The sequence below is a fragment of the Rhinolophus sinicus genome, linkage group LG17, assembly GCF_036562045.2.
Source record: "Rhinolophus sinicus isolate RSC01 linkage group LG17, ASM3656204v1, whole genome shotgun sequence".
NCBI classification, from domain to species: Eukaryota; Metazoa; Chordata; class Mammalia; order Chiroptera; family Rhinolophidae; genus Rhinolophus; species Rhinolophus sinicus.
The window spans coordinates 16,956,157-16,973,402 of NC_133766.1; the positions used below are offsets into that span (position 1 = coordinate 16,956,157).

Below are 17,246 nucleotides of genomic sequence, written 5' to 3' on the forward strand. Positions count from 1 at the left end.
ACAAATGGGGCAGCCCCACATCTCACTGATACGTCGTCCCTCCCATGATATCCAGGAAGACCCAGCAGAGTCATTCATGCCACAGCAAGAAGGCTCATAACAGAAAGTCAGGGAGCAGACAGAAGAACGGAGAGGAGGAAGGAGAGAGAAAGGAAGTGGAGATGAGAAAGAGGGGAAGAAGGAAGAGAGAAGGAGGAAGAGAAGGGGGTGACAGGGATCCTTGAGCTATCCTGCTTCTGGGGAAGTTATGCTGAATCCCCAGCAGGGAATGCTGTTGAAAGCCCCCCTAAGAATACTGCATTACCTTGGGGTGTGAGAGAGGAACTAGCCAAGGCCAGAATGTCTGGAAACTGCTTGGTGCTTGGAGTCAAGGGAACACTCCTGGATTCCCCCTTTTGGAAATTGACCACCTTGATGAAATTGTCCCCTCCTCCCCCCCATCCATTTGGGACAAAGGAGATCAATGTGGTCACTACAGTCGCCACTGGACATCATCGCGTTAGCATGACCCACGCTGGATTTAGCAGGTGCCAGTACGGCATGCTTGAAGAACTTGTGTCCTAAATCTGGGGCTGTGTTCAGGGCAGACTCTGCCCCTGGAGAGAGCTCACCTGCTCTTTTGGGTGCTCTAGCATGACCTTTTCTCGCATGATATTCTTAAGAAGATCAGAAATGTAATCGCAGATCAGCACAAAGGCCACGAGCCCAGAATTCCGGCCACAACAGGGAGGGAAAGTGAGGGAGAGTCCGGTATTTGCATTCTAAGACACTGTCCTGAAAGGCCAGACGTGTTCTTGGAACTTCCCTGATTTCCCTTAATCACCCACTACTGTATCCATCCATCCATTAATCGAGACTCTTCTTGAACTAGTTGCCGGGCGCGCAGGGCTGTCTTGCACGCTCTCTGAGTCCGCTCCCTGCGCGGTCTGAACCCAGGGCCACTCGCCTGGGGCCAGGCAGGGAGGGTGAGTACCCAGCAGGCCGGCCTTCACCGAGCTTCCTTGCAATCTTTCCTCCAGACCAGAGGCAAGGCAAAACAGCACCTTCCAAAATGTCACAAACCCACAGAAGGCTCGGTTCAGCAGACAGTACTTTTTGAAATTGAGAAAGCAGGAGAGGTGGAGAAGCACCAGTGGTGGCCAGCGTCCAGACTTTAAAGAATGGAAAGGACCTCACAGCAGTTCTTGAACGGTGGCAGGGAGTTTGCTAAGTATTAGTTAACTATTACTGAACTTACACGTAGTTCACTCATTTTAATCAGTTATTTAATTATTTGTTTATTATTGCAGTAAACCAATACATTTATTTGTAAAAATAAATATGGATTTAAAAATAATAAAATAATTGCTTAATAATTTGTTAGTATTACTAACTCACTAATTAGCTATTGTTCAAACAATTAGTAGTTATGTACCCATTGTGTGTGTGGCAGGGAACAGGACTAGCAAAGGGAGACACCCCCCACCCCACCACCACCACCAACACACACCCTTTAAAGGGCCACCTTAACATCCAACTTCTGAAATCTCACCTCCAGACCTGTCTCAGTTTGAGCAGAGGAATTCTCATGATTTTCTCTATCTGGTCAGATTAGCCGACACCCCTACCTCAATTCTAAACAGCTACAGGACAGGGATCCTGTTTTATTTATCCATACATCCCTGTTTGTTTAACACGGATGCTCGGCACATGTGCTAGCACTAAACATATCTGTTGGAATGATTGATGGAATGAATGGCTACTCCTTTCCTAAGTTAAGTCCCTCACCACCAATTCCAACCCCCTAAAAATCACTTAATATTTCTCTATTTGTGATGTGAATTTTTCATTGTTGTTTCCCCGTTTCAGAGTATGGACCTAACCTCCTTCCTTTGTTCCCATAATTCTTCGTCTGGGTCAGATTTCCATTAAGTCAGTCGTGAAGTTGCTTGTAAAGGCCCTGTTGAAAGTGACAATAGTTTGATGATAATGAAGGTGGAGGCAGAGGCCAGAAAACACACAGGAAACACAGCTTTTCAATCATTCGCTTCAATGTTATTTAAAGGTTGTGAATGTAGTTATTATATTTTTATTTGTTCTACGACCATTCTTCTTTAAGTCTGCAGTGTTTGCTTAGGGTTACTTAACTTATCATGTGTGCACAGAGCAGTTCATACACAAACCACTAGTGGCCCTGGCCTAAAGGGAAAAAAGAATGCCATTTAATAGGTTGGTCTTGTAGGAAAAAAGTTGAAGGGAAAAGGATGCGTTGTCTAGAGGACACGCTCACGTATTCCAATTGTAGTCTTTTAGAGTCTTTGAGCCATTTTACAACTCTGTAACTTATAGCTAATTGACAACAATGCAAAATAATTTGTAGCTATAGACATGCAGATTATGTCCTGTCTATTGAAGGTCAATTTACTTTCCACCCTCCGTCTCCCTGGTAAAACCAGTTTGCCTCCATCTGCACATTCATTTCAACATTCCAAATCTATAACAACGCCTGCCGTTTGACTTCTCTTTTGAACTGGTTATAACTACTCCACTCTCCTATTGATTAATGATCTTTAAACTTCATGACCTTATTTAATCTTTAATAAGTAAAAAAATTAACACCTGTTCATTTCATGTTTGAAGAACAGTCATGATTTGGCTCTTTTTTGAAATTTACTTTAAACAGGGTTAAATGACCCTAGTGTTGTTGGCAGATGTTCATCCACCCGTATGAACACGGAGAAAGCCAGGCAGTGTCACTGAGTGTCACCTGTAAGGAGCAGAGTCTCTGGAGCCATTTATCCTGTTCCATCCTGGGCTGTGTTATCCTGAGTCACGGCCTCGGATTTGCTGTTCCTCCTCCTCCTTTTTTCTCCAACTCCAAAACAGCCTTTATGTCACAGGCCAAATGTCACCTGCTCCTGCACTTTCTCTTCTGTGATCCCTGACTATTTGATTAGGTGCCCTTTCTGTGTGCTTCCCTTGACTCTGTAGGTGAGTTGTAACCTAACAGCTCATTCTATTGTTATTGCTCATTTAAATAAATAAATACACAAATGAATGACTCCTGAGGTGAAAGAGTCCATGGCACCTTGTGTCCACCTGTTCTGGTGTCTGACTTCAGTGAGAAAACTTTTTGGGCCTAAACGGAATCTTTGTGGAAACATTTCCCTTTCTTCTTTTTCGGTAGTCATATCACCTTTTTTTCTTTATTGTGTGTTTTCACGTGCTTGGAAATGCTTACTAACACCTGTTCCACCTCTTTCCACATTTTCCTCTTGGTCTTTCCTTTTTCCCTCCTTTATCCTTTGTAATAAACGACAGAACCCACAAAACGAATTATGCGTAACTGAATCTATGCTTGCCAATAAACGCTTTGAAGACAGCGAGAGAGATCCTGCTACATTTCAGCTTGGGGTTGTTCTCCAGCGGCCTAAAATACTTCATGGGCACAGCAAAGGAGTGGGCACCTTCCTGAGGCCACCCTTGGAGTGACCCTGAAGCCAGCACGCACAGATCGTCCCACGTCCGAAAGAAAATGATGACGCTCCCATCTCTGAGTCACCTGACCCCAGTAGAAAGCTAGAAAAGTAAAAGCGTGAGAAGCACTCTGGGCCCAGATCAGACTGAGCAAATCTGTGCACTTACCCAGACCAATTCTTTACATTAATAAGGAGAAAGATGATGATGCATTTCAGAAATATCCAGACCCCCCTTCAAACCTGGATTTCAGAAAGGTTCTGCGGTATACTTCCATTTCACCCTAAGGCCCTGCAAATGTGGTTGGTGGTCACTGAAGGTTCTTTGTCTTTTAGCTTATTGGGTGAGAAAATATGGAATCCTGTGTCTTTAAGAACTGAAACTGTCTAGAAACAGGATTTGATACCTTGTAGGAGAGAGAAGACTTCCCTTTTGCTGTTCAAGTTTCATCTTCAGTTATCAGGAACTGAGCGGGGGGCACAGGACTTGGAGTTGCAGCAGTGCAGGTCTGTGAGCTGCTGCTTTCTGGAAATGAATGTGCTCTTCTTTCCTTTTGAATGCACCTCATCACAGTGAAAAATACATTTAAGAAAGTCCCTGGTCAACTCTGCATGTCCTAGGGTTCACTGGAAGAGAGGAGTTCCAGGTCTAGGCCCAGAGGCTGGCCAGTCCAGGATTCCCCAGCACTGCCCTTTGTTGGGTACAGCACCCTATGGGTGGGTGTCGGGGGATTCTGGAGCAGTGAGCACAGCGCCCAGCCCCATCTGTGCTGAGTGGGAGGGCAAGCTGACTGACAGCATAGTCAAGGGACCTCACACTGGAAGGCTTAGACAGTCACTTGGCCCATCCAACCCACTCATTTTACAGCTGAAGCAGTCAAGGTACAAGATGCCAGCGATGTGCCCCTAAGGTGGTTGGTGTGCAGCAGGGTAGGCCCCTCAGGAATCTATGTGTGTTGACTTCCTGTGGTTGGCTGTTCTGCCATTCCACAGTCACCCGTGTCGCTGCCTCACATAGGCTATGGAGGACATGGTTGTGCTGGTGTATCTCACTTGCCCTCTAAAGCCACACACCTCATCCATTCCCTGCCTTGTCTGTGTTGCTGAGCTGACCCCTAGGTACTCCATCCCCTGCTCCCCTGATGACTGGTTTCCAACTTGCATTAGCCAATGGGAGCCCCCATAGGCGACTGGAGAGTGAAAGGAGGGAGAGGTCAGCCCAGTACCTCCCTGATTTGCAGTCTTGGTTCTGGCAATGGCTGTATTCCTCAGTGATTATTGCAGCCACTCCTCCCCAGCTCATTTCCACTGGGCCCCAGGAGTACCACCCTCTCCCTCTGCCCCTTCAAGCCTTGATGATAACAGCACCCCACTGTTGACATCCCTTGGGTGCCTCAACATCTTTTGTTGGTTCCCCTAATCCTGCTCATATCCCTATAAATGGTCCCTTCATTAAAATCTCCACAGTAGAACCATCAGAGCGGAATCCTAGAACCTGACCGATATGCTGGTCAAATTTGTTCCATCTTCTAAACCAAGAGCCAGTTGGTGAGGGGCTAACAAAGTCCACGTTTAATAACATCACCACCACCAAAAAAACCAGGGAGAAAATTGCTTTATACTTGCTCAGAGCCCTAGGATGCAGCATCTGCCCAACTAATTAATGCCCAGAGAATACCTTGCTCACCAGCAGGGTCTGCCCTAAGGAGGCAAAAACCAAGCGGCTGGCTGGAGTCAGTCCATCTCAAGCTCTCTGCCTGCTGGACATACTCCATGGAACTGAATTCCTGAGCACTCTTTGTAGATGTAATTCTTCTCTCAACCTCTCATTCCCACTCCCATATATAAACCTACTTTGCTCTTTATTTCCCAAGTCCTGGAAAATGAAACCATCACCCCCACCACTTCCCAAGCTAGAAATTGCAGTTACCTGAAGTTCTTCTTACACCGATTCCAACTGCTCCCCAAATCCATCCCTGTTTTCCATCTGTTCTCACTTTTCTATTTCTACAGGTGTCACTTTGTCTGGACTAGTAGTTCTCGACTAGGATCAATGGGGGAGTTTTTCCAAAATTCAGGTGCTCTAATTCTCCTTCCCCCTGTTTCCTAAGGGATTATAAGTGTGTGTGTGAGTGTGTGTGTGTGTGTGTGTTTTAACAAGATATAGTCCCTCTATTTTCATGAACAGCACACTGCATTACAGTAAACTGAGTTTATATTCCACCATCACCTCCCATTAGTTCATTTTCTGATGAGTTATTAAAAATATCTTCAAATCCAATAGTCTCATCAGTACCCCTCAAAATATCCAGTGAAAGGTCTGAGCTCAGAAGAAATGGAAGATGCTTAACCTACATCACCACTTTGAATTCCATTTGCAATTTTAGTGGAGCCAATAGACCCTGGATATTTCTCAGTGTGGAAACATTCATTTTATCTTGGTTGAGCTGGAAATTTTTTTCTGATAATTCAAGAGGAAGACTGGGCAATAGTTCTTTTTTCACACAAGAAAAACCTTGTCAAAGAAGACTATGACTTTCAAAAGTTCCACTTTCTGAAAGTTCAGTAACTGGAATACTGTCCTTTAGCTGAGATCCAAGTCCTAAATGTTAATGGTTATTTCTAGGTGATGGGACTATGTATTTTTAAGTTTTTTTTAATTAAAAATATAGCTAACATGCAATATTATATTAGTTTCAGGTGTACACCATAGTTATTCAAGATTTATAGACCTAAAGAAGTGATCACTGTGATATGTCCAGCAACCATCTGACACTACTGTGCTGTCACAATATTGTTGGCTATATTCCCCATGCTGTACATTACATCCCCATGATTTATTTATTGTATACCTGGAAATTTGAACCACTTATTCCTCTTCACTTTTGCCCCCAATTTTAAAATTACAGTTGACAATCTTATTTTATATTAGTTTCAGGTGTACAGCATCGTGGTTAGACATTTATATAATTTAGGAAGTGATCCCCTTGACTAGTCTAGTACACACCAGGCACTAGATCTAGTTATTACCATATAATTGACTGTATTCCCTATGCTGTACTTTACAAGGGGAGACAAAATTTTTTGAGCAAGGTAGGAATGTATTTTGCTACAAACCAATCCCCATGTTCACGCAGTTCCACTGGTTTTGACCTTCATTATCTCTTACTTGGAATACATTCTTCCCTGGTCTGCCTGTCTCTGGTCTCTCCATACACCATCAGAAATATCTGCCTCAAAGTCAAATCTGATCATTTCTTTCTCTTGCTTAAGAATCTTCAGTGACTGCAACGATAAAAGCCAACCTGCCTTGCCAAACAAGGCCTTCCACCATCTGCTTCTAAAGTACCTTTTCAGCTTCATATGGGAAAGTATAGAGAGTAGGAGAAGGTGAGAGGCTGGACACAGACGAGAGACATTAGGGGCTTCGGCTGATGAGGCGAGCGGAGGAGCCTCAGATCCATGACTCCCCTCCAAGCTCAGCGTGCACGAGGTCTCACCAAGGATTTCCGTGAGACTTTATCTCCTGAACAGTTCCCCATGCAACCCCACCATTTGATTAAACGGAAAGAGTTTTAATTCCTTGTGATCTAAGTAAATCTAAGCAAAATCTAAGGAAATCAATGCCCTTTGTGAATGTCTCTACCTTAAGTACTTAATCATTTTTCAACTCCCAGTTCAAATGGCATCTCCTTTGAGGAGCCTCCCCTGAGTCACCTAGTGAGAGCTATGCTTCCTTCTTCTGTGCTGTCGTAGAGCTTTGTACGTGTCTCTGTCACAGCACTGGTCTTATTTTATTCTATTTGAGATTCACTGTATTATTTTTAAAATTCCACATAAATTTAGAATCACTTTGCCAAAGTCTAAAAACCACAGATGTTTCCAAATAGAATTGCATTGAATCTATAAATCAACTTGGGGAGCACTAACATCTTGATAATATTGAGTCTTCCAATGCATTAATGTGTCATATGTATTTATATATTTAAATTTTCTTTCATTAATCTCAGCTAATATAATGTTTTATCTATATTTAGTGCTTTATAATAGTGTAGATGTCTCACACATCTTTCATTAAATTTATTCCTAAGTATCTTATGCTTTCTGATGTTATTGTAAATAATATTTATAAGATTATAATTTTCCAATTATTTGTTGCTGGTATATGGTGTGAGTTTTTATTTTATTGTTGTTGTTGTTGCTTTGTTTGTTTTGTATTGTTCTTATGTCCTTTAACCTTGTTAAATTTACTTATCAGTTCTAGTCAGGTTGGGTTTATTCTTGATTCCTTGGGATTTTCTATGTGGATAATTACGTTGCCTGTAAATAGAGAAGGTTTTACTTTTTCCTTTCCAAACTTTGTGCCTTTTATTTCTTTTTCTTGTTTTATACATGCACTAAGGGCTTCAGCATAATATTTAATAGATGTGTTAAAAGCAGTCATCATTTCGTTGTTTATTCCCCATCTTAGGGGAAAGCATTTAGTTTTTTTTACCATTAAGTATACTGTTAGCTGTAATTTTTTTTCAGAATTTCCCTTTATCAAGTTGAAGAAGTTCACTTCTATTCTCAGTTTGCTGAAAGTTTTTTTCATAAAGAAATTAAAATTTTTTTTCAAATGCTTTTTCAGCAATATTGAGATGGTTATTTGATTTTTTAACCCTGTATTCTGTTAATGTGGTCAGTTACATTGATTGATTTTTGAATGCTGAATCAACCTTTCATTTCTGGGGGAAACTCCATTTGGTCATGGCACATTATTCTTTTTACATATTGCTGGTTCCAATTTGCTAAAATTTTAAAAGAATTTTTGCATCTATGTTCCTGACAGATATCGATCGGTCTGTAATGTTTTCCTTGAACTGTTTTTGTCAGATTTTGGTATGGAGGTTTATTTTTTAAATTAACATTTAATTTTAATCAAACATATGCATAATTTTAAAAAAATCAAGTAGTGCTAGAAGGCCTATGTAGCAATTAGAATTAGTTCCAACTATAAATAACAGAAAAACCCAAACCATTTGTGTCAAGCTGGTATGGCCACTCCATTTTGTCTTCAGAGATCCAGACTCATTTTCTTTTTCTGTTTATCCTTAAGGTCACTTCATATTCCAAGATGGCTGCTGGAGCGCCGTTCATCAGGTCCATGTTCCAGGCCATCGTCAAGAGAAAGGGGAAGAAAAGGACAAGGGTGTCTGCCTCTCACTTTTATAGAACCTTTCCAAAAGTCCCACAGGACCCTTCTAATTATGTTTCTTTGGTCATCATTTTATCATACGGCCACATCTAGTTGCAAGGAAGGCTGGGAGGTACAATTTTTCAGCCAGGTATTTACTAAAGAAGAAGGGGAGGATCGATGCAAACTTCATGCTGAGTCAAAAAGAGTACATATTGTATAATTGTGTTTATATGAAACTCTATCCAAATCTAATTTATAGTGACAAGAAACACATTATTGATGGCAGGCCAGGACTGAATGGGATGGGGTACAGGGAAACTTTTGGGGATGATAGGAATGTTCTGTAACTTGATTGTGATGATGACATATAAACTTGTCAACATGAATCCAAATGTACACTTAAAATGAGTGCATTTTTGTGTATAAACTATACCTCAATAAAGTTAATTTTTGTAAGTATGGAAAATCCCTATACTTACAAAAATGTAGTGTTATAACAAAGTACTCTTAAATTTTGTTATTTTCCATCAAGTGGCCTTTTATTTGCTGATCTTTACATGATTGAAATCAGAATGCACATAATGACTACGGATCTTGCTTTTTTCACTTAATATTACATCATAAAAATTTTCCATGTTGCTACATTAATTTTCATAATCACCATTTTAAATGACTCTACCATGCTTTGAAAATTAAAAATGTAATATATACTTATAGTAAAAACAAAATTCAGAAATACCAAATAGCACACAGTAAGAACAAAATCTCCCCCGCCCCAAATCTGATCTTCAAATTCCCTTGCTTAGAAGCAGTGGACAATCCAGTTCTAGTATGTATGTTCAGAAATATTCTATGCACATAAGGTCATATATGTGAACATATTTCCCTCTCTTTTTAGACACAAATACGACAATATTAGATACTTGCTTTTTCACACAGCATATCTTTGATACCATCTCAAGTTCACACATTGAGACAGAGCTCATTCTTTTTAACCACAGAATACTATTCCATGAATAGATATTCTACAATTTACTGAACCAGTATTGATAAACAGTTTTCCCAGGTTTTTTTTTTTCTTTCTATTACTTATACCACAAGATGCAATGCTGAAGTTTTGACTCAGCTATCAAGTTACAGGAGATGCTACATTCCAAGGAAAGTGCTCAACTGTATGCAAAATTTGCCACAAAAGTAGCTGAAATCTGGTTACATGACTATTGAAAGCTTTCAGCTACACTGAGGACATAAAAGGGTGGAGAGAGAAGAGATTGTGAAGGGATTTGTGAGGGCATCCTGAAGCCAAAGTGATTTTTAAAAAGTCATTAATTCAGAATAATTGAGATAGAGAGGGCAGTCTGAATTTTTAAAAACTAAATTATTTAAATATTGTAAAGCACAAGGGCTTTTATTTCTTTCAAGGATATGTATTATCACTGAGTGGAGTGACAGAAGGTTAAAAAGGAGAGTCCCATGAATCTGCCCCAAGTCACGTGAAGGAAGCACGATTTGAGAACCACTGGTCTGTTTTCCTGTTAGACATGAAGAACCTCAAAACAGCTTGGAAATGTCCAATGCTTTCCCACAGATTAGGGGGCTACGACGGGTTATCTCACTCATTTTTCACTTGACAATCAGGGCCATTTTTAGGATTTCCTCTAGCCCCCCTTTAATGCATTCTCATATGCATTGAATAAATGAACAAATTGTTGAATTCATTTGCTTAGAAATTAGTTTCCTCATCGATTGTGCAAAAGCACACTTTGGTCCCACTGCTATGTTGTCGCAAAGTCTGTGTTCTGCCCACATTGATGATACATTCCTAAGACCTAAGCCAATTCTGACATCAGTTTCCTTCTTGTGGCCCTGCAGGACATGCATTACTCAAGGTTGGGGGAACGTGTGTTCCTGAACAACACTGGGCAATCATTTTTGTTGCCCATTTATTATCACCTCTCCCTGCCCTTGTCATGTGGGGGTGGGGGTGGGGATGGGGATGCAGGAGGATTGACAGAGAAGTTCAGAGGCTGATTTTAGCGGCTTCCCAGTAAATTGCTGTATGGCTTCTCCCTGAGTCATCAAGACAGGGACGAGCGTGAAGGAGCAGGGTTTTCCTGCCAGTATCTGTGTTCTCTCTGGGTGTGAGCAGACATGAATGGCTCTGGTAACCAGACCCACAGCTGCCGCTCCATTTGCATTATGATTTATAAGGCTGGGTCCTGGACACTGAATGGGGAGGCATTTTCCTGGGGTATTTAGGTGAGTTGTTTGACGTGATGACGGTCAGGGAACTTAATTTGGGGCTGTTTCCTCATTTCTGCATTTCTACTGCTAACGCAGTCATAGCCATGAAGCTGGAATATTTACCTAGGGTCCACCTTATAAAGAACTTCATATAGAGTCCTTGGCGTTGCAGAGGAGAGGACATAAAAACAACTAGTAAACACCGCCCTGGCTTTTGAGGAACTGACTGAGGAAGGAACAGAAGCAAAGAAAGATCCTGAGAACACTCATGAAGGAACTTCTGTGCAAATGCCGAGGGGGCATAAGGGCACAGGGTGGTGACCATGTAGAGAACAGAGGGTGCTATGGCCTGGGGTAAAGCGGAGGGGAATTAGCTGTGTCCTCTAGGGAGTTACTTAACTTCTCTAGGTTTCAGTTTCCCCTAGAATAGCATCTGGCTCTAAATGGCATCTGTCACAATTATTATTATTGTAAATAAGATGAAACTGTGGACCAACCAGGATGCTGTCTTGCATATTCTTGCCCACTGAGATTTCCGCTGTGAGGAAGGCCTGCCCTGAGCTCCCTCATGCCTTCAACCTTCGGGTTTTCACTTTGAGATCTACAATACCAGTGAATGGCTGGATGGAGCTCAAGGTGCCACCTGCAGCCAGCAAACAGGACAGACCAGAATGAGGCTGCAGGGTCCACTTGAGGGGAAAACTTGGGACTTCGGCCTCAGGGACAGCATCACTAACTTTCATCCCCAGCCAGCTGGCTGTAACGTGTTGGCAGAATGAGAGGCTGCATGGCGTGTAGTTAAAAGCACAGAGCCAAACTGGGTTCCAATCTCAGCTGTCACCAGTTGTCTGACCGAGGGCAAGTTATTTAACCTTTTTGTGCCTCCGTTTCTTGATCTGTCTATGGGGATAATAATAGTACCTACCTTGTAGGGTTGTTGTAAGAATCACAGGAGTTAACACATGTAAGATGCTTGGAACGATGTCTGGCACAGAGTAATCACCATGAAAGTGATAGCCATTCTTATTTAGTAGAGCTCCTTGGGTATGAAATTCTGAGTTTTGTCACTCTCTGATAAGTTTTGAGGGGACGACGAGGGTAGTGTGAGGAGGGGGTTGTGGCTAAAGGACTGAGGACAGCCAGTGGGGCAGGCAGAGCCTTTCTCCCTAGTCCGGGGGTCTTCAGGGAAGAGGAGGATAAATATGGCGGCCAGGAGGGAGGAGGACATGCCTGTCCAAGGTCACACAATTCCTCTAAAGGACTCTTACTAATTTTCTAGAAGCATCCACAGGGAACTCGGGGCCCTTCCCAGAACGCTATCCCCTCCTACAGATGGAGAATGGCTGTGTCTCTGTGACCCTTGTGGGGACCAAGCCTGCCAGATGCAGCCTGTGCTTCCCAACCGGCTGGCCAGCCCCTCGGCACGTGCATGGGTGACTAAACCTTACCATGGCGACATCTGGCTTTTCCTACCATGATTTTTCCTCCTTACCATTTCCTTCTTTACTTACAAAAAAAAAAAAAAAAAAAAAATCTTGCTGTGTCATATCTATGTTTGTAAGTCACTTTAGGTTGTTCTTGGAATAGGCAGAGACGAAATAAATAAACTAGTTCCTGGAGTTCTTATTTACCTTTCTCGAGCTTTATATAGTAGCAATTTTCAAATATATTTTTTCAGAGGAATCCCTTTCTAAAAACGGAATATTTCATAGAAGCCTTACATATGTGTTACACATATGAGGTTAAAGCAGGGAAAAGAACTCCAAGACCCCAGTGCCTGGCCACCCCGTTACCACCTGAGGCGTTCTTTCCAAACCCTAGCTCTGAGGACCCCTGGTTGTAAACCACCAGTCCGCTCCATGGAAACCCTAGTTCAAAGCTTAGTATGTCATTTTGATGCAAAAATAAGGAAGTGAAATGGTTTCTTGTGACCTTTGGGACAATTTCCTAATTATTGGTGCACACTAACTGCTAAAGAATGAATACTAGTTAATATCTAACAAGAAAGAAATAGGAACAAAATCAAAAGTCCTGTTTTGTCTCCTGTTAGATAAGATAACCATTGTGAGGTTAGGTAACAATGAGGCCTTAAGTACCACTGATGGAATTTAATAGTTAAATGTGGGTTCTTGATGTGACAAGTATAAGGAAAAAATTCAAAAGTAGTTTACATCGATGACCAACACAACCTGTATATCAGCTACTTCAGTTGCCCCCACACCAGTGAATTTCCCATTCCTTAAAATGCCTGTACTTCCCATCTCTCTCCTTTTATGCTTAACTCTCTCCTCAAATTTCAGTTCCTTTGTGAAGCCTCTTGTGATCTACCTAGTAGTCCAAACCCTATAGCACTTTGTCACACGCAGGCTGCTCTGTATTAGGATGGAGGTCTGGCTTCCTCATTGAGGAGGAGATGTGCTGTCTGAGTCGCTTTGCACCCAGTGGTCAGCTTTCATGAGGGCAGTGGGCACCTGCTAACTGCTACTGATATTCCCTAATTCTTCCTGGTAACTAACACAGTGCCTGTTTCTTAAAAAAAAAAAAAATTTAAAAGTTATATGCCTGTGTTGGTGTAAAGAGAGCTATTTTACTATTACACATTAAAAAATTTTCTTTAAGCCTAAAAATTCTTTTTTTTCTTCTGATTTAAAAAAGAAATTAAACATTTTTGTAAGTCCCCCAAAGCATTGTGGGCCCTTGCAGATATATAAGGCCTACCACTTACTGCTATGTGGACTTAGGCAATTCATTCAACTTCTCTGGGTTTTGTTTTCTCATTTGTAAAATGGGGAAAATAATAGGACCCAATCTGCAAGATTAAATGTTGCCTAATACTTATTTTGTATTGCACAGTTAAAAATAGTACACAATGGACAAAATCTTAATTTCTTCTTGTGCTCCCATTCAACCTCAAATCTAGTTTTTCATTTCGTTCTTGGCAAAGATGGGCTTCCTATTTCAAGGGAAAAGCACAACAAGAAAACAGACAAAACCAAATCAAAAGCTTTCCGAGTCATCCAGGGACTCTTGCTAAACACCAACTTGATGAGTTCACAGTAAATGAATCAGAGACTCATGGTTTAGATTTCCGTCTCAAAGTCCAGAGAAGGAAACAGGAAGGCGTGGACTTTACAGAGCAGCTGGCTATACCAGCCTTACTCTGCTAGCTGAGCAAGAGATCAGCATGTCCCAGAGCCCCTCAGACACCTTCTTTCTCTGGGTTCCACTCACATTTCTCATTTGAATGTGTCCTCCTCCAGAGAATAGATGCCATCAAGTGGCCCTGACTAGAAACCAAAGAGTAACCAGAGTACCCCAAACCCAAGATTTTGTTATTGCTTAATCCTTGACTTCCATTCCATTCATTCCCTAGTTGCAGACAAATAGGATTTCTAAGAAAGATTTGGGGGTGGAGGTGGTAGATTTGCTCTGTGTGGATGATGTTTTCCAGGAAACTCAGCTAGCTTCCTGAGAGATGTCATATACTGGAACATTCCCAGTGGCTGGTAGGGGAACTCTGGAATGACTCAAGAGAAGACCTGAACCAGGAAAGGGTGGGTCATGTCCTAAAGCCACACCCTCCTCTAACTTTGTCAAACTGCATCTGGTTTAATTAGAGCTTCAGCCCCTCCACCTCCCAAACCAGGAAGCTTTCCAAGATGAACCAGAAGGCCCTTCCACTCCAAGTCACCCTCACACCTCTAACACACTCATTTGCATATGTGGTTAGCTTTTTATTGACACCTGAGTGACTGGTGAACAGCTTCAGCGGGCCCTCTGATGGACTTGAATGAGTTGGATCACAGCTTCTTTAAGGATCTGCTTGGAGATGCAGCAGATCTTTTTTTTCTTCTTTTTTTTTTCAGTTTCTGTTGTTTTTGTTTTTGTTTTTTTTATTAGTTTCAGGTACATAAGACAAAGTAATACTTAGATGTTTATCATTTATATGCCTCACACTGTGTGAACCCCCCCACCTCCATCCACTATCCCTCTGACATCGCACAGAGCCATTACATTTCCACTGTCTCTATTCCTAATGCTGTACTCCACTTCTTGTAAGTATATACATACATATATACATATACATATACATATACATATACATATACATATATATATATATATATATATATATATATATATATATATATATATATAATTATAGTCGGCATTCATTATTGTTCAGCTTCAGGTGTACAGTGCAGTGATCAGGCATCTACATCATCCCTGAGGTGGTCTCCCACATGGGACAAGTGTCCATTGGATACCCTACAAAATCTTTACAACATTATTGATTACATTCCCCAAATTAATTTTCAAAACCCCGTGGCCACCTTGTGGTTACTGACTGTTTTCTAATCCCCTCACCTTCTCCCTTATCCCCCCTCCCATCTAGCAACCCTCAGTTTTTCCTCTATGTCTCCAAAACTGTTTCTGATTAGTTCATTCACTTATTCTTTTCTTTAGATTCCACATATAAGTGAGATCATATGGTATTTGTCTTTCTCTGTCTGACTTATTTCACTTAACATAATGTTCTCTAGGTCCATCCATGTTGTTGCAAATGGTAAGATTTCTTTCTTCTTTATGGCTGCGTAATACTCCATTGTATAAATGTACCACAGTTTCTTAATCCAGTCATCTACCAATGGGCATTTCGGTTGTTTCCATGTCTTGGCTATTGTGTATAGTGCTGCAATAAACATAGGAGTGCATAAAGATTTTTGAATTAGAGTTTTGGATTTCTCCGGATAGATACCTAGGAGTGGAATTGCTGGATCATAAGGTAGTTCCATTTTCAGATTTTGAGATACCTCCATACTGTTTTCCATAGTGGCTGCACCAATCTGCAATCCCACCAACAGTGCATAAGCGTTCCCTTTTCTCCACATCCTCGCCAGCACTTGTTGTTTGTTGATTTATTGATGATAGCCATTTTAACTGGGGTGAGGTGGTATCTCATTGTGGTTTTTATTTGCATTTCTCTGATGGTTAGTGAGGTTGAACATTTCTTCATATGTCTGTTTGCCATCTGTATGTCCTTTTTAGAAAAATGTCTCTTCATGTCCTCTGCCCATTTTTTAATTGGGTTTTTGTTTTTTTGGAATTGAGTTGAGTTTTTTATAAAATTGTGATATTAATTGTGATATTATCAGATATATCATTGGCAAATATCTTTTCCCATTCAGTATGATCCCTTTTTGTTTTATTGATGGTTTCCTTTGCTGTGAAAAACTTTTTAGTTTGATGTAATCCCACATGTTTATTTTTTCTCTTCCCTCATGCGAGGGGATATATCAGTAAAAATCTTACTCCGGGTAATGTCTGTGAAGTTTCTCCCTATATTTTCTTCTAGGAATTTTATGGTTTCAGATCTTACATTTAAGTCTTTAAGCCATTTTGAATTTATTTTTGTATATGGTGTAAGGAGGTGGTCCAGCTTCATTTTTTTGCATGTGTCTGTCCAGGTTTCCCAGCACCATTTATTGAATAGACTGTCTTTACCCCACCGTACATTCTTGCTTCCATTGGCATAGGTTAAATGGCCATATAGGCATGGATTTATTTCTGGACTCTTTATTCTGTTCCATTGATCTATGTGTCTGTTTTTATGCCAGTACCATGCTGTTTTGATTACTGTAGCCTTGTAGTATAATTTGATGTCAGGTATTGTTATACCTTGGAGATCCAATTTGGTTGAGCCCCTAGAGCCAATTTGTCAGTCAGTCGACACACGTGGAGTAATTGGGCACAACCAGCAAGGCCTTTTGCCAGGCACTGGTTAGTGCAAGGTGGTGAGTGATGATGAGGAAAGACCTGACACTTAGAGATCAAACAGTCAGGAAAGACATAAATAGAAATCCTAAGAGCTCCAGACACAAACATCTACAAACTGACTTGTTAACCTGTGTGGCAAGAGTTCCACGCTGTCTTAATCTAAGGGTCTGCAGGCCAAGGTTCTTTCCCCTTTGCACAAGCAGGCCTTTATACGGAGCACACATTCTCTCCAATGCTGAGTGGAAACAAAACAACCTTGGCACCACCACCCACCCACTCTAGACATCCCCCCAACCCCGGGGAGCAGAAGGGGCTCCCCGGCCTAACGGAGGCTACAGTAGTCCCCCTTTACTTGCCCTTGTGTTTTCCAAGGTTTCAGATACCTGTGGCCAACCATGGTCTGAAAATATTAAATGGCACATTCCAGAAATAAACAATTCATAGTTTTAAATTGGGCACGGCTCTGAGCAGCGTGATGAAATCTCGCGAGATCTTGCTTTGACGTGTGGGTACGTGATCCCGTGATGCGTCCCTTTGTCCAGCGTATCCACACTCTGTACACTCCCCGCCCATTAGTCACTTAGTAGCCA

The 17,246-nt window shown here is 41.5% G+C and overlaps 1 pseudogene; it reads right to left on the reverse strand.

Moving 5' to 3' along the window:
- Window positions 1–1,046: 1,046 nt before the first annotated feature.
- On the reverse strand, window positions 1,047–6,582 carry LOC109450563 (proteasome maturation protein; annotated as a pseudogene).
- Between the last annotated feature and the right edge of the window lie 10,664 nt (window positions 6,583–17,246).